The sequence below is a fragment of the Heterodontus francisci genome, chromosome 23 (assembly GCF_036365525.1).
Source record: "Heterodontus francisci isolate sHetFra1 chromosome 23, sHetFra1.hap1, whole genome shotgun sequence".
NCBI classification, from domain to species: domain Eukaryota; kingdom Metazoa; phylum Chordata; class Chondrichthyes; order Heterodontiformes; family Heterodontidae; genus Heterodontus; species Heterodontus francisci.
The window spans coordinates 53,723,421-53,742,900 of NC_090393.1; the positions used below are offsets into that span (position 1 = coordinate 53,723,421).

The window sequence follows — 19,480 nt, forward strand, 5'->3', positions numbered from 1 at the left end:
AAACCTCTATCCCTCCCCCAACTCCCACCACTCTTTGACCCTGCACAGTAGATGAGAGGTTGGCTTCCTGGGGACAAGTGCTATCTGTTTGCAGTTTGGGCTCATGACACATATCAAGGACCCACACTTGTCAACTGAAATGCACTACAATCATATCCATGGGTCAGCTGATCCCTCATTCAGTGGAACAGCTGTGCCCTCAAGCAATGATTCCAATGCCTGGACAGGTCTGTTGACTTCTTGTAATACAGTCAAAAAGAGTGTCCTGTATGACAGTGGTTTGCTATATGCTGCATGACTTTCTGCAATGGAAACTACATGTGGATCCACCATTCGATGTGGCCATTCAGCATGATGAAGGAGAGGACACTGATGACAGAGAAGGAAGTGGTTGATAGAGGCACTAGATTAGGGAAGAGAGCATTTATGACAGGGACAATGGGCTTGCTTGCAACCAGAGCTCCTCAGTAGCAGTTCTTTGATGGGCACTTCAGTTGACCAATCCATGCTCCCCTGCCTTAGCAGTCATGTCCAACGTCTATCCCTATCCTCCTGTCCTCAAATAAACTACATCTTCCCAAAGACCAACACTAATATTCATATTAACTGATGTTGCAGGATCACCAACAACCACAGAAACACTCTTGCAAGCAAAGATTTCAAAAAGAATTATAATTTTGGCATACTCAAATACTTACATGTTCATTATTACACCACTGTGAGCCTATTGCCCCTGTCTTAAGTGCTCTCTTCCCTAAACTAGTGCCTCTATGGAGTGCTCCCCCAGTGGCTGCAGCATGGGGGGAGGGAAGCCGCTATGGGCCACTCAAGCAATCTTGAGATACACATAATAAGTGACCTCTCGGAGCTCAAGGCTAAAAGGCCCAGCTGTGGACTATCTGCTGTGGCAGTCTAGCCCAGCTCAGTTTCTGGCACCAAGGTGGTTAAAAGTGAAACGAGGCACCAGACATGCTGTTATCCTGAGAGATGCTCGATTCTTTCATTCCCAATGCAGGACAGCCCCCTGCTATCAGACTATGGATCAGCACTCCCACTGATCTGTGGGATAGGCAACATCCGATTGAATCCCCTATCTATTTGGCATCCCAGCTCGTCCAAGATGGAGAAGGTAGTTGAGTCCAGAGCCTGCCTGTGATCAGTATGAGCATCACTGAGAGATGCTATTACTGGTGCCACATACTCCAACCAGGGGTGAGGAACTCAGCTGCAGCATCCATTGAGGCAGCCATATACTGCACAGTTGAATACAGAGAGTTGATGTTATGTGCTAGAACCGTACACATTTTCCTTTTATCCATTCAGATTCAGTTGCATCGAAAGTGAGCAGAATGGGTAACAGCGGTGCTGTGCAATACTTTTTTCCCATAAGGTCAGGGAATGGAATCATGAATTCATCTAAATTAAGTCAAATTTCCTTTGTGCGTATCAATCAGGTTCGTTTCACCCAGTCCATGCAAGTTAAAGTAAAACCATCTGTACTGTAACATGCTACATTAAGAATAAATACCTGTTTAAATGGAGGAGACAGCAATACAACCTCAAAACCACAAAGTGGGTGTAGCAACAAGCCAATTCCAACCAGACCATCCTACACTTGGCCAATGAGGAAACAAGTTGTGATTCTCATTTCGGATCCATCAGTCTCCAGCAGATATAACAGACACCAGCCCAATAATTGTCAGCACCAATAATATATATGTTGCTTTATGGAACTATATATCAGCACAGGCTTAAATTAACTGTGATAACGAAGAAAGATACAAAACACTTTCTCAGCTTCGAGCGAAGTTCAGCCACTTTCCTCATGATCACTGACTCTGTTTTACAGCTTTGGGAGTTAACCATTCACTCTTAACAACTCCTTCAAATAGCCAGGTTCACTGAACTCTCCGGTGTCATCTTTCTGAACATATGCCAAGGCAGCCAAGTCTCACCGATCATGATCGGGAGGAAAGTTGACACATTTGGAACAACATTACGACTTTTATTGGCTGTAATCTATGGGAGATCTTTATTTTATTAACATGGAGAAAACATGGGCTTATTAGATGAACAAAAAGAAACAGGAAGTTAAAGTCTCCATGGAGTTCCTTCGACAACCCCCCACTGGAAAGAAAAATCTCTGAATTACAATCCTTATTTTGGTCTGGAAATCCCAAATACCTGATAACTTTATATAAGTATTAATGCTTTGAAAATATTTTGATTCTGACATCAGCTTTGTATGTATGTAATAGATAAGCAGCACAAATGAATGTATTGTTCCCTTTTGGTAGTCTACATTGTGGCTGGGATGTTCTGCTTTGGCATAATCCCTGAGCAACTGGGATGGGTGAGGCTGTCGATGTTCTCTGGTCAAAGTTAACATATTTTAGGCAGGCTTCTCGTGGGAATACTGTTTCTATTAGAGACCCAACCTGTACAATAGCTTAGGGGCAGGTGAAGGGTCAATTTATTTTCAATTTAAACTTTACAGAACTGGGGAGCATGATTGATCACCTTTCCAGTTATTTAAAGTTTTGGTCACCTTCAACTCCTTTGTTCCTGCAAATAAGCACCCCACCTTCACTCTCCGTTCCCTCGCAGTTGTGGTTCAGTGGTGACACTCTTGCCTCTGAGTCAGAAGGTGATGGGTTTGAGTCTTACTCCAGAGACTTGGGCTGGAATTTTACGCACCCCCCCCCCCTCTCCAAGAGCAGGATGGTGGTGAGGTGTGGGGGAGGGTGTAAAATGGAGTGGGAGGCTCGGGGTGCCCTTCCTGGTCTACTCCTGCCTATGCTGCCATTTTACCCCAGGCGGTGGCGGCAAAAAAAGCACACTTGCCCCAGGCCAATCAAGGCCCTTAAGAGGCCAGTTAACGGCCTCTGCCCACCGTCACGGGGATTTTACCATTGACAGGCAGGCAGCCCAGGTCTGAGAAAAGCAGCATATCAAAGGCAGGCTGCCTTCCGACGGCCTGGGGGTGGGGGGGAAGGCCATCCTGATCAGGCACCCTATGCCCGACGGAGGGCCATCCCCGATGCCCCAACCACCCCCAACACCCAACACGCCCCCCTTACCCCTGATCGACCACACTTGCCTCTCCAGGGCCCAACCGATCACCCCTGGCGAGGCCCCAAAAACTTACCTTTTCCCAGGGCCATCCTTCCTTTTCTTCATGAAACTGGGTTGCAGTCCCAGCAGTGGCCACCACTCCCAGTGGCGCAGCTGGGATGAAGAGCCGCCGGCCCGCTGATTGGCCGGCAGCTCAATTAGGCGGAACCTCCTGCCTTGATGAGGTGGAAGTCCTGCCTCAGACCAATTAAGGGCCTGGGGACCGTAAAATGAGGTCGGGATCCCCAGACCAGGCTGAGGTGGGTTCGCCCGTCCGACGGGGGTAAAATTTCAGCCATGAGCACAACATCTAGGCTAATACAACAGCACAGTACTGAAGGGGGTGGTGACTCTCAGATGAGGCAGTAAACTGAGGCACTGTCTGACCTCTCAATTGGATGAATAGATCCCCTGGCACAATTTGAACAACAACAGAGCAGGCCTTCCCAGTGTCCTGGCCAATATTTATCCCTCAATCACCATCACTAAGATAGGTTATATGGTCATAAGATGCTATATTAATGGAAATCTTTCTTTCTGTTTTGTTTTTCTCTTCCTTGAGTTCGCCAGTTGACGTTTGATGGGGCAGAACTTCTACCCTCTCCCAACTGAACTGCCGCTAATGCAAGTGAAATTTCTGTGGTCATCCTCATGTAAATATTTTTGGCAAGTTCCTGCCTGTATTCCTGTCTGCACTTAGGAGCTCCCCACTGCCATTGGCCCACAGAGAGTTCTCCCCAGTGCCCTGGGCAATAATAATCCCCCAACTAGCATCACCAATAGGTTACATTACAACATTGACTATGGTTCAAAAGGTACTTCATTGGCTGTGAAATGCTCTGGATGTCCCAACTACACATCTTTCTATTTTTCTCTAAAATTGTTGAAATTGTAACAGATTGTTTTATGTGCTTTTGGCACTTTCGACTTTTAACTCCCAAGTATTGGGTACGGGTTGGAAGGTAAAAAGTTTTAAAATCTCAAACCCATCTCCACTCACCCACTTCTGATTTTAATGGAGGAGGGTTGAGGGGTGGGTGAACAAGACCCTCTTCAGAGGCAAGTTGGCCAATAAAATCTGAAATTGAATTTTTATTTTTAACACATGGAGACTGGTAGCCCTGGGCCTCGGGAATCCTGTCAGGTAAAAGGAAGTGAGTAGGTCCATCTGGTAGATGTTTTTAAAAGCAAAATACTGCGGATGTTGGAAATCTGAAATAAAAACAAGAAATGCTGGAACCACTCAGCGGGTCTGGCAGCATCTGTGAAAAGAGAAGCAGAGTTAACGTTTCGGGTCAGTGACCCTACTTCGGAACTGGTGTTTCTATTGCAATGCTTGTGGGCCAGAACCAAGAACTTACATGCTTACTTCTACTTAATTGGACCTCCCAATCGACTGACCCCTTGCAATGTGAGATCCCCCCATGATGGTGGACAGCACCCCCCCAATGTCCACATCCTCCGCAATGTCCAAACCCCCAGCAATGTCCACACCCTCCGCAATGTCCACATTCTCCGCAATGTCCACACGCCCCACAATGTCTACACACCCCCCGCAATGTCCACACCCTCCGCAATGTCCACATTCTCCGCAATGTCCACACGCCCCACAATGTCCACACACCCCCCGCAATGTCCACACCCTCCGCAATGTCCACACCCTCCGCAATGTCCACATGCCCCACAATGTCCATCCCCCCCCAATGTCTACACCCCCAGCAATGTCCACACCCTCCGCAATGTCCACAACCTGTGCAATATCCACATGCCCCACATTGTCCACACCCCCAGCAATGTCCACATTCCACGCAATGTCTACACTCCCCACAATGTAAACACTCCCCACAATGTCCATGCACTCTGCAATGTCCAAACTCCCCACAATGTCCACACTCCCCGCAATGTCCACACTCCCCGCAATGTCAACGCTCTCTGCAATGTCCACACTCCCCACAATGTCCACACTCCCCACAATGTCCACACTCCCTTCAATTTCCACATCCTCTGCAATGTCCACACTCCCCGCAATGTCCACACTCTCTGCAATGTCCACACTCCCCGCAATGTCCACACCCTCCGCAATGTCCACACCCCCAGCAATGTCCACGCTCCCCACAATGTCCACACTCCCCGCAATATCCACACTCCCAGCAATGTCCACACCCCCAGCAATGTCCACACTTCCCGCAATGTCCACACTCCCCTCACTGTCCACACTCCCCGCAATGTCCACATTCCCCGCAATGACCACACTCCCCTCAATGTCCACATTCCCCGCAATATCCACACTCCCCGCAATGTCCACACTAACTTCAATGACCACATCCTCCGCAATGTCCACACTCACCTCAATGTCCACATTCCCCGCAATATCCACACTACCCGCAATGTCCACACTCCCCACAATGTCCACATTCCCGCAATGTCCACATCCTCCGCAATGTCCACACTCACTGCAATATACACATCCTCCGCAATGTCGACACTCCCTGCAATATCCACACTCCCTGCAATGTCCAACACCCCGCAATATCCACATCTTCCGCAATGTCCACACTCCCCGCAATGTCCACATCCTCCGAGATGTCCACACTCCCGGCAATGTACACACTCCCTGCAATGTCCACACCTCCAATAATGTCCACACTCCCCGCAATGTCCACACTTTCCGCAATGTCCACACAACCCGCCATGTCCACACTTCCAGCACTGTCCGCACTCCCCACAATGTCCACACTCCCCGCAATGTCCAACACCCCACAATGTCCAACTCCCCACAATGTCCAACTCCCAACAATGTCCACATTCCCGCAATGTCCACGCTCCCGTCAATGTCCACACTACCCACAATGTCCACACCCCCAGAAATGTCCACGCTCCCTGCAATGTCGATGCTCCCCAAAATGTCCAACTCCCCACCATGTCCACACTCCCCACAATGTCCACACTTCCCTAAACGACCACACTCTCCGCAATGTCCACACGCCCTGCAATGTCCACAATCCCCGCAATGTCCACATTCCCCGCAATTTCCACAGACCCCTCAATGTCCGCACTCCCCTCAATGTCCTCACTCCCCTCAATGTCCACACTCCCCACAATGTCCTCACTCCCCTCAATGACCACACTCCCCTCAACGTCCACACTCCCCACAATGTCCTCACTCCCTCAATGTACACACTCCCCGCAATGTCCAACACCCCACCATGTCCAACTCCCCACATGTCCAACTCCTAACAATGTCCACATTCCCGCAATGTCCACGCTCCCGACAATGTCCACACTCCCCTAAATGTCCACACTCCCCGCTATGTCCACACGCCCTGCAATGTCCACACTCCCCGCTACGTCCACACGCCCTGCAATGTCCACACTCCCCGCTATGTCCACACTCCCCTCAATGTCCTCACTCCCCACAATGTCCTCACTCCCCTCAATGTCCACACTCCCCTCAATGTCCACACTCCCCTCAATGTCCTCACTCCCCTCAATTTCCACACTCCCCACAATGTCCACACTCCCCTCAATGTCCACACTCCCCACAATGTCCTCACTCCCCACAATGTCCACACTCCCCACAATGTCCACACTCCCCTCAATGTCCACACTCCCCTCAATGTCCTCACTCCCCTCAATGTCCACAGTCCCACAATGTCCACACTCCCCTCAATGTCCTCACTCCCGTCAATTTCCACACTCCCCTCAATGTCCGCACTCCCCTCAATGTCCTCACTCCCCTCAATGTCCATACTCCCCTCAACGTCCACACGCCCGCAATGTCCACACTGCCCATAATGTCCTCACTCCCCTCAATGTCCACACTCCCCTCAATGTCCTAACTCCCCTCAATGTTCACACCCCCGCAATGACCTCACTCCCCTCAATGTCCGCACTCCTGCAATGTCCATACTCCCCTCAATGTCCAAACTGCCACAATGTCCACACTCCCCTCAATGTCCTCACTCCCCTCAATTTCCACACTCCCCTCAATGTCCGCACTCCCCGCAATGTCCTCACTCCCCTCAATGTCCACACTCCCATAATGTCCTCACTCCCCTCAATGTCCTCAGTCCCCTCAATGTTCACGCCCCCGCAATATCCACACTCCCCTCAATGTCCTCACTCCCCTCAATGTTCACACCCCCACAATGTCCACACTCCCCTCAATGTTCACACCCCCGCAATGTCCACACTCCCCTCAATGTTCACACCCCCGCCATGTCCACACTCCCGCAATGTCCTCACTCCCCTCAATGTCCACACTCCACTCAGTATTCACACTCCCGCAATGTCCACACTCCCATCAATGTCCTCACTCCCCTCAATGTTCACACCCCCACAGTGTCCACACTCCCCTCAAAGTTCACACCCTCACAATGTCCACACTCCCCTCAATGTCCTCACTCCCCTCAATGTTCACACCCCCACAATGTCCACACTCCCCTCAATGTTCACACCCCCGCAATGTCCTCAACCCCCTCAACGTTCACACCCACGCAATGTCCTCACTCCCCTCAATGTCTTCACTCCCCTCAATGTTCACACCCCCGCATTGTCCTCACTCCCCTCAATGTCCACACTCCCCTCAATGTTCACACCCCCGCAATATCCTCACTCCCTTCAATGTACTCAGTACCCTCAATGTTCACATCCCCGCAATGTCCACACTCCCCTCAGAGTCCTCACTCCCCTCAATGTTCACACTTCCTCAATGTCCACACTCCCCTCAATGTTCACAACCCTGCAATGTCCTCAACACCCTCAATGTTCACACCCCCGCAATGTCCACACTCCCCTCAGTGTCCTCACTCCCCTCAATGTCCACACTCCCCTCAATGTTCATAGACCCGGCAAAGTCCACACACCCCGCGATGTCCACACTCCCCTCAATGTCCACACTCCCCGCAATGTCCACATCCTCCGCAATGTCCACACTCCCTGCAATGTCCACACTCCCCTCAATGGCCTCACAGCACTCAATGTCCTGACTCACCTCAATGTCCTCACTCCCCTCAATTTCCTCACGCCCCTCAATGTTCACACCCCCACAATGTCCTCACTCCCCACAATGTCCTCACTCCCCTCAATGTCCACACTCCCCACAATGTCCACACTCCCCTCAATGTCCACACTCCTCACAATGTCCTCACTCCCCTCAATGTCCACACTCCCCTCAATGTCCACACTCCCCTCAATGTCCTCACTTCCCTCAATGTCCACACTCCCCTCAATGTCCTCACTCCCCTCAATGTCCACTCTCCCCGCAATGTCCACACTCCCCTCAATGTCCACACTCCCCTCAATGTCCTCACTCCCCTCAATGTCCACAGTCCACTAATGTCCACACTCCCCTCAATGTCCTCACTCCCCTCATTTTCCACACTCCCCTCAATGTCCGCACTCCCCTCAATGTCCTCACTCCCCTCAATGTCCATACTCCCATCAATGTCCACACGCCCGCAATGTCCACACTGCCCATAATGTCCTCACTCCCCTCAATGTCCTAACTCCCCTCAATGTTCAGACCCCCGCAATGACCTCGCTCCCCTCAATGTCCATACTCCCGTCAATGTCCACACGCCCGCAATGTCCACACTGCCCATAATGTCCTCACTCCCCTCAATGTCCACACTCCCCTCAATGTCCTAACTACCCTCAATGTTCACACCCCCGCAATGTCCTCACTCCCCACAATGTCCTCACTCCCCTCAATGTTCACACTCCCTCAATGTCCTCACTCCCCTCAATGTCCTAACTCCCCTCACTGTTCACACTCCCGCAATGGACACAATCCCCTCAATGTCCACACTCCCCTCAATGTCCTAACTCCCCTCAATGTTCACACTCCCGCAATGGACACAATCCCCTCAATGTCCTCACTCCCCTCAATGTTCACACTCCCCACCATGTCCTCACTCCCCTCAATGTCCACACCCCCACAATATCCTCACGCCCCTCAATGTCCTCAGTACCCTCAATGTTCACACCCCCGCAATGTCCTCACTCCCCACAATGTCCTCACTCCCCACAATGTCCTCACTCCCCACAATGTCCACACTCCCCACAATGTCCTCACTTCCCTCAATGTCCACACTCCCCTCAATGTTCACACACCCCTCAATGTCCACACTCCCCTCAATTTCCACACTCCCCGCAATGTCCACACTCCCCTCAATGTCCTCACTCCCCTCAATGTCCTCACTCCCCACAATGTCCTCACTCCCCACAATGTCCACACTCCCCTCAATGTCCTCACTCCCCTCAATGTCCACACTCCCCACAATGTCCTCACTACCCTCAATGTCCACACTCCCTACAATGTCCACACGCCCCACAATGTCCTCACTTCCCTCAATGTCCTCACTTCCCTCAATGTCCTCACTCCCCTCAATTTCCACACTCCCTACAATGTCCACACACCCTTCAATGTCCTCACTCCCCTCAATGTCCACATTCCCCACAATGTCCACACTCCCCTCAATGTCCTCACTCCCCTCAATTTCCAAACTCCCCTCAATGTCCTCACTCCCCTCAATGTCCACACTCCCCTCAATGTCCACACTCCCGCAATGTCCACACTCCCCTCAATGTCCACACTCCCGCAATGTCCACACTCCCCATAATGTCCTCACTCCCCTCAATGTCCACACTCCCCTCAAGGTCCACGTTCCCGCAATGTCCACACTCCCCTCAATGTCCACACTCCCCTCAATGTCCACACTCACGCCATGTCCTCACTCCCCTCAGTGTCCACACTCCGCTCAATGTTCACTCCTCCGCTATGTCCTCACACCCCTCAATGTCCACACTCCCCACAATGTCCTCACTCCCCTCAATGTCCACACTCCCCGCAATGTCCACACTCCCGCAATGTCCACACTCCCCATAATGTCCACACTCCCCTCAAGGTCCACATTCCCGCAATGTCCACACTCCCCGCAATGTCCACACTCCCCTCAATGTCCACACTCCCGCCATGTCCCCACTTCCCTCAATGTCCACACTCCCCTCAATGTTCACATTCCCGCAATGTCCTCACACCCCTCAATGTCCACACTCCTGCAATGTCCACAATCCCCTCAATGTCCTCACTCCCCTCTATTTCCACACTCCCCTCAATGTCCACACTCCCCTCAATGTCCTCACTCCCCTCAATGTCCACACTCCCCACAATGTCCTCACTACCCTCAATGTCCACACTCCCTACAATGTCCACACGCCCCACAATGTCCTCACTTCCCTCAATGTCCTCACTTCCCTCAATGCCCTCACTCCCCTCAATTTCCACACTCCCTACAATGTCCACACACCCTTCAATGTCCTCACTCCCCTCAATGTCCACATTCCCTGCAATTTCCACACTCCCCTCAATGTCCACACTCCCCACAATGTCCTCATCCCCTCAATGTCCATACTCCCACAATGTCCACACTCCCCTCAATGTCCTCACTCCCCTCAATTTCCAAACTCCCCTCAATTTCCAAACTCCCCTCAATGTCCTCACTCCCCTCAATGTCCACACTCCCGCAATGTCCACACTCCCCATAATGTCCTCACTCCCCTCAATGTCCACACTCCCCTCAAGGTCCACGTTCCCGCAATGTCCACACTCCCCTCAATGTCCACACTCCCCTCAATGTCCACACTCACGCCATGTCCTCACTCCCCTCAGTGTCCACACTCCGCTCGATGTTCACTCCCCCGCTATGTCCTCACACCCCTCAATGTCCACACTCCCCACAATGTCCTCACTCCCCTCAATGTCCACACTCCCCGCTATGTCCACATCCTCCGCAATGTCCACACTCCCTGCAATGTCCACACTCCCCTCAATGTCCTCACAGCACTCAATGTCCTGACTCACCTCAATGTCCTCACTCCCCTCCATTTCCTCACGCCCCTCAATGTTCACACCCCCACAATGTCCTCACTCCCCACAATGTCCTCACTCCCCTCAATGTCCACACTCCCCACAATGTCCACACTCCCCTCAATGTCCACACTCCCCTCAATGTCCACACTCCTCACAATGTCCTCACTCCCCTCAATGTCCACACTCCCCTCAATGTCCACACTCCCCTCAATGTCCTCACTTCCCTCAATGTCCACACTCCCCTCAATGTCCTCACTCCCCTCAATGTCCACTCTCCCCGCAATGTCCACACTCCCCTCAATGTCCACACTCCCCTCAATGTCCTCACTCCCCTCAATGTCCACAGTCCCACAATGTCCACACTCCCCTCAATGTCCTCACTCCCCTCATTTTCCACACTCCCCTCAATGTCCGCACTCCCCTCAATGTCCTCACTCCCCTCAATGTCCATACTCCCATCAATGTCCACACGCCCGCAATGTCCACACTGCCCATAATGTCCTCACTCCCCTCAATGTCCTAACTCCCCTCAATGTTCAGACCCCCGCAATGACCTCGCTCCCCTCAATGTCCATACTCCCGTCAATGTCCACTCGCCCGCAATGTCCACACTGCCCATAATGTCCTCACTCCCCTCAATGTCCACACTCCCCTCAATGTCCTAACTACCCTCAATGTTCACACCCCCGCAATGTCCTCACTCCCCACAATGTCCTCACTCCCCTCAATGTTCACACTCCCTCAATGTCCTCACTCCCCTCAATGTCCTAACTCCCCTCACTGTTCACACTCCCGCAATGGACACAATCCCCTCAATGTCCACACTCCCCTCAATGTCCTAACTCCCCTCAATGTTCACACTCCCGCAATGGACACAATCCCCTCAATGTACTCACTCCCCTCAATGTTCACACTCCCCACCATGTCCTCACTCCCCTCAATGTCCACACCCCCACAATATCCTCACGCCCCTCAATGTCCTCAGTACCCTCAATGTTCACACCCCCGCAATGTCCTCACTCCCCACAATGTCCTCACTCCCCACAATGTCCTCACTCCCCACAATGTCCACACTCCCCACAATGTCCTCACTTCCCTCAATGTCCACACTCCCCTCAATGTTCACACACCCCTCAATGTCCACACTCCCCTCAATTTCCACACTCCCCGCAATGTCCACACTCCCCTCAATGTCCTCACTCCCCTCAATGTCCTCACTCCCCACAATGTCCTCACTCCCCACAATGTCCACACTCCCCTCAATGTCCTCACTCCCCTCAATGTCCACACTCCCCACAATGTCCTCACTACCCTCAATGTCCACACTCCCTACAATGTCCACACGCCCCACAATGTCCTCACTTCCCTCAATGTCCTCACTTCCCTCAATGTCCTCACTCCCCTCAATTTCCACACTCCCTACAATGTCCACACACCCTTCAATGTCCTCACTCCCCTCAATGTCCACATTCCCCACAATGTCCACACTCCCCTCAATGTCCTCACTCCCCTCAATTTCCAAACTCCCCTCAATGTCCTCACTCCCCTCAATGTCCACACTCCCCTCAATGTCCACACTCCCGCAATGTCCACACTCCCCATAATGTCCTCACTCCCCTCAATGTCCACACTCCCCTCAAGGTCCACGTTCCCGCAATGTCCACACTCCCCTCAATGTCCACACTCCCCTCAATGTCCACACTCACGCCATGTCCTCACTCCCCTCAGTGTCCACACTCCGCTCAATGTTCACTCCCCCGCTATGTCCTCACACCCCTCAATGTCCACACTCCCCACAATGTCCTCACTCCCCTCAATGTCCACACTCCCCGCAATGTCCACACTCCCGCAATGTCCACACTCCCCATAATGTCCACACTCCCCTCAAGGTCCACATTCCCGCAATGTCCACACTCCCCGCAATGTCCACACTCCCCTCAATGTCCACACTCCCGCCATGTCCCCACTTCCCTCAATGTCCACACTCCCCTCAATGTTCACATTCCCGCAATGTCCTCACACCCCTCAATGTCCACACTCCTGCAATGTCCACAATCCCCTCAATGTCCTCACTCCCCTCTATTTCCACACTCCCCTCAATGTCCACACTCCCCTCAATGTCCTCACTCCCCTCAATGTCCACACTCCCCACAATGTCCTCACTACCCTCAATGTCCACACTCCCTACAATGTCCACACGCCCCACAATGTCCTCACTTCCCTCAATGTCCTCACTTCCCTCAATGCCCTCACTCCCCTCAATTTCCACACTCCCTACAATGTCCACACACCCTTCAATGTCCTCACTCCCCTCAATGTCCACATTCCCTGCAATTTCCACACTCCCCTCAATGTCCACACTCCCCACAATGTCCTCATCCCCTCAATGTCCATACTCCCACAATGTCCACACTCCCCTCAATGTCCTCACTCCCCTCAATTTCCAAACTCCCCTCAATTTCCAAACTCCCCTCAATGTCCTCACTCCCCTCAATGTCCACACTCCCGCAATGTCCACACTCCCCATAATGTCCTCACTCCCCTCAATGTCCACACTCCCCTCAAGGTCCACGTTCCCGCAATGTCCACACTCCCCTCAATGTCCACACTCCCCTCAATGTCCACACTCACGCCATGTCCTCACTCCCCTCAGTGTCCACACTCCGCTCGATGTTCACTCCCCCGCTATGTCCTCACACCCCTCAATGTCCACACTCCCCACAATGTCCTCACTCCCCTCAATGTCCACACTCCCCGCAATGTCCACACTCCCGCAATGTCCACACTCCCCATAATGTCCACACTCCCCTCAAGGTCCACATTCCCGCAATGTCCACACTCCCCGCCATGTCCCCACTTCCCTCAATGTCCACACTCCCCTCAATGTTCACATTCCCGCAATGTCCTCACACCCCTCAATGTCCACACTCCTGCAATGTCCACAATCCCCACAATGTCCTCACTCCCCTCTATTTCCTCACTCCCCTCAATGTCCACACTCCCCACCATGTCCTCACTCCCCTCAACGTCCACACTCCCGCAATGTCCACACTCCCCTCAATGTCCACACCCCCGCAATATCCTCACTCCCCTCAATGTCCTCAGTACCCTCAATGTTCACACTCCCCTCAATGTCCTCACTCCCCTCAATGTCCACACTCCCCTCAATGTTCACAAACCCCGCAATGTCCACACTCCCCTCAATGTCCACACTCCCCGCAATGTCCAGATCCTCCGCAATGTCCACACTCCCTGCAAAGTCCACACTCCCCTCAATGTCCACACTCCCCACAATGTCCTCACTCCCCTCAATTTCCACACTCCCCACAATGTCCACACTCCTCACAATGTCCTCACTTCCCTCAATGTCCTCACTCCCCTCAATGTCCTCACTCCCCTCAATGCCCACACTCCCCGCAATGTCCACACTCCCCTCAATTTCCACACTCCCCACAATGTCCTCACTCCCCTCAATGTCCACACTGCCACAATGTCCACACTCCCCTCAATGTCCTCACTCCCCTCAATTTCCAGACTCCCCTCAATGTCCGCACTCCCCTCAATGTCCTCACTCCCCTCAATGTCCACACTCCCCACAATGTCCTCAATCCCCTCAATGTCCACATTCCCCTCAATGTCCACACTCCCCACAATGTCCTCACTCCCCTCAATGTCCACACTCCCCTCAATGTCCACACTCCTGCAATGTCCACACTCCCCATAATCTCCTCACTCCCCTCAATGTCCACACTCCCCACAATGTCCACTCTCCCGCAATGTCCACACTCCTGCAATGTCCACACTCCCCATAATCTCCTCACTCCCCTCAATGTTCACACCCCAGCAATGTCCACACTCCCCACAATGTCCACACTCCCTCAATGTCCACACTCCCTCAATGTCCACACTCCCTTCAATGTCCACACTCCCGTAATGTCCTCACTCCCCTCAATGTCCTCACTCCCCTCAATGTCCACACTCCTGCAATGTCCTCTCTCCCCTCAATGTTCACACCACCGCAATGTCCTCACTCCACTCAATGTCCACACTCCCGCAATGTCCACACTCCCCACAATGTTCACACCCCCACAATGTCCTCAACTCCCTCAATGTTCACACCCATGCAATGTCCTCACTCCCCTCACTGTCCACACTCCCCACAATGTCCTCACTCCCCTCAATGTCCACACTCCCCACAATGTCCACACTCCCCACAACGTCTTCACTTCCCTCAATGTCCACACACCCCTCAATGTCCTCACTCCCCTCAATGTCCTCACTCCCCACAATGACCTCACTCCCTTCAATGTCCACACTCCCACAATGTCCACACTCCTCTCAATGTCCTCACTCCCCTCAATTTCCACACTCCCCTCAATGTCCGCACATCCCTCAATGTCCTCACTCCCCTCAATTTCCACACTCCCCTCAATGTCCGCACTCCCCACAATGTCCTCACTCCCCTCAATGTCCACACTCCCCTCAATGTCCACACTCCCGCAATTTCCACACTCCCCTCAATCTCCACACTCCCCACAATGACCTCACTCCCTTCAATGTCCACACTCCCACAATGTCCACACTCCTCTCAATGTCCTCACTCCCCTCAATTTCCACACTCCCCTCAATGTCCGCACATCCCTCAATGTCCTCACTCCCCTCAATTTCCACACTCCCCTCAATGTCCGCACTCCCCACAATGTCCTCACTCCCCTCAATGTCCACACTCCCCTCAATGTCCACACTCCCGCAATGTCCACACTCCCCATAATCTCCTCACTCCCCTCAATGTCCATCCTCCCCACAATGTCCACACTCCCCTCAATGTTCACACCCCAGTAATGTCCACACTCCCCACAATGTCTTCACTCCCCTCAGTGTCCACACTCCCCTCAATGTCCACACTCCCTCAATGTCCGCACTCCCCTCAATGTCCTCACTCCCCTCAATTTCCACACTCCCCTCACTGTCCGCACTCCCCACAATGTCCTCACTCCCCTCATCTTCCACACTCCCCTCAATGTCCGCACTCCCCTCAATGTCCTCACTCCCCTCAATTTCCACACTCCCCTCAATCTCCACACTCCCCAGAATGTCCACATCCTCCGCAATGTCCACACTCCCGCAATGTCCACACTCCCCTCAATGTCCACACTCCCCGCAATGTCCACATCCTCCGCAATGTCCACACTCCCTGCAATGTCCACACACCCCTCAATGTCCTCACTCCCCTCAATGTCCTCACTCACCTCAATGTCCACACTCCCTCAATGTCCACACTCCATCCAATGTCCACACTCCCCTCAATGTCCTCACTCCCCTCAATGTCTTCACTCCCCTCTTTGTTCTCACTCACCTCAATGTCCTCACTCACCTCAAAGTCCACAATCCCGTAATGTCCTCACTCCCCTCAATGTCCTCACTCCCCTCAATGTCCACACTCCCGCAATGTCCTCTCTCCCCTCAATGTCCTCACTCCCCTCAATGTTCACACCCCCGCAATGTCCTCACTCCCCTCAATGTCCACACTCCTGCAATGTCCACACTCCCCTCAATGTTCACACCCCCACAATGTCCACAACTCCCTCAATGTTCACACCCATGCAATGTCCTCACTCCCCTCAATGTCCACACTCCCCACAATGTCCTCACTCCCCTCAATGTCCACACTCCCCACAATGTCCACACTCCCCACAATGTCCTCACTTCCCACAATGTCCATACACCCCTCAATGTCCTCACTCCCCTCAATGTCCACACTCCCCAAAATTTCCACACTCCCCTAAATGTCCACACTCCCCACAATGTCCTCACTCCCCTCAATGTCCACACTCCCTCAGTGTCCACACTCCCCTCAATGTCCTCACTCCCCTCAATTTCCACACTCCCTCAATGTCCACACTCCCCACAATGTCCTCACTCCCCTCAATGTCCACACTCCCCACAATGTCCACACTCCCCATAACGTCGTCACTTCCCTCAATTTCCACACACCCCTCAATGTCCTCACTCCCCTCAATGTCCACACACCCCGCAATTTCCACACTCACCTCAATCTCCACACTCCCCACAATGTCCTCACTCCCCTCAATGTCCTCACTCCCCTCATCTTCCACACTCCCCTCAATGTCCGCACTCCCCCCAATGTCCTCACTCCCCTCAATTTCCACACTCCCCTCACTGTCCGCACTCCCCACAATGTCCTCACTCCCGTCATCTTCCACACGCCCCTCAATGTCCGCACTCCCCTCAATGTCCTCACTCCCCTCAATTTCCACACTCCCCTCAATCTCCACACTCCCCAGAATGTCCACATCCTCCGCAATGTCCACACTCCCTGCAATGTCCACACACCCCTCAATGTCCTCACTCCCCTCAATGTCCTCACTCACCTCAATGTCCATACTCCCTCAATGTCCACACTCCATTCAATGTCCACACTCCCGCAATGTCCTCACTCCCCTCAATGTCTTCACTCCCCTCTTTGTTCTCACTCACCTCAATGTCCTCACTCACCTCAATGTCCACAATCCCGTAATGTCCTCACTCCCCTCAATGTCCTCATTCCCCTCAATGTCCACACTCCCGCAATGTCCTCTCTCCCCTCAATGTCCTCACTCCCCTCAATGTTCACACCCCCGCAATGTCCTCACTCCCCTCAATGTCCACACTCCTGCAATGTCCACACTCCCCTCAATGTCCACACTCCCCACAATTTCCACACTCCCCTCAATGTCCACACTCCCCACAATGTCCTCACTCCCCTCAATGTCCACACTCCCACAATGTCCACACTCCCCTCAATGTCCTCACTCCCCTCAATTTCCACACTCCCTCAATGTCCACACTCCCCTCAATGTCCTCACTCCCCTCAATTTCCACACTCCCCACAATGTCCACACTCCCCACAACGTCCTCACTTCCCTCAATTTCCACACACCCCTCAATGTCCTCACTCCCCTCAATGTCCACACACCCCGCAATTTCCACACTCCCCTCAATCTCCACACTCCCCACAATGTCCTCACTCCCCTCAATGTCCTCACTCCCCTCATCTTCCACACTCCCCTCAATGTCCGCACTCCCCTCAATGTCCTCACTCCCCTCAATTTCCACACTCCCCTCACTGTCCGCACTCCCCACAATGTCCTCACTCCCCTCATCTTCCACACTCCCCTCAATGTCCGCACTCCCCTCAATGTCCTCACTCCCCTCAATTTCCACACTCCCCTCACTGTCCGCACTCCCCACAATGTCCTCACTCCCCTCATCTTCCACACTCCCCTCAATGTCCGCACTCCCCTCAATGTCCTCACTCCCCTCAATTTCCACACTCCCCTCAATCTCCACACTCCCCAGAATGTCCACATCCTCCGCAATGTCCACACTCCCTGCAAAGTCCACACTCCCCTCAATGTCCACACTCCCGCAATGTCCACACTCCCCTCAATGTCCACACTCCCTCAATGTCCACACTCCATTCAATGTCCACACTCCCGCAATGTCCTCACTCCCCTCAATGTCTTCACTCCCCTCTATGTTCTCACTCACCTCAATGTCCTCACTCACCTCAATGTCCACAATCCCGTAATGTCCTCACTCCCCTCAATGTCCTCACTCCCCTCAATGTCCACACTCCCCACAATGTCCTCACTCCCCTCAATGTCCACACTCCCCACAATGTCCACACTCCCCACAATGTCCTCACTCCCCTCAATGTCCACACTCCCCACAATGTCCTCACTCCCCTCAATGTCCTCACTCCCCTCAATGTCCACACTCCCCACAATGTCCACACTCCCCACAATGTCCTCACTTCCCACAATGTCCACACACCCCTCAATGTCCTCACTCCCCTCAATGTCCACACTCCCCACAATGTCCACACTCCCCACAATTTCCACACTCCCCTCAATGTCCAAACTCCCCACAATGTCCTCACTCCCCTCAATGTCCACACTCCCCTCAATGTCCTCACTCCCCTCAATTTCCACACGCCCCTCAATGTCCACACTCCCCTCAATGATCTCACTCCCACAATGTCTACACTCCCCTCAATGTCCTCACTCCCCTCAATTTCCACACTCCCCTCAATGTCCGCACTCCCCTCAATGTCCTCATTCCCCTCAATGTCAAAACTCGCCTCAATGTCCTCACTCCCCTCAATTTCCACACTCCCCTCAATGTCCGCACTCCCCTCAATGTCCTCATTCCCCTCAATGTCCACACTCCCCTCAATGTCCTCACTCCCCACAATGTCTTCACTCCCCTCAATGTTCTCACTCACCTCAATGTCCACACTCCCCACAATGTCCACACTCCCCTCAATGTTCACACCCCAGCAATGTCCACACTCCCCACAATGTCCACACTCCCTCAACGTCCACACTCCCTTCAATGTCCAAACTCCCGTAATGTCCTCACTCCCCTCAATGTCCTCTCTCCCCTCAATGTCCACACTACCGCAATGTCCTCTCTCCCCTCAATGTTCAC

The 19,480-nt window shown here is 52.7% G+C and overlaps 2 protein-coding genes across 2 annotated transcripts in view; one reads left to right on the forward strand and one right to left on the reverse strand.

Annotated features, from left to right (window-relative positions):
• Window positions 1-1,803, reverse strand: part of LOC137382821 (apoptosis-inducing factor 3) — a 143,714-nt gene extending 141,911 nt beyond the window's left edge. Inside the window, exon 1 of the mRNA XM_068055298.1 lies at window positions 1,529-1,803. The gene's annotated coding sequence lies outside the window, so the exon portion shown is untranslated. The remainder of the gene's footprint in view (window positions 1-1,528) is intronic.
• Window positions 1-19,480, forward strand: part of lztr1 (leucine zipper like post translational regulator 1) — a 340,836-nt gene that overhangs the window by 12,032 nt on the left and 309,324 nt on the right. The gene's annotated exons all lie outside the window — the stretch shown is intronic.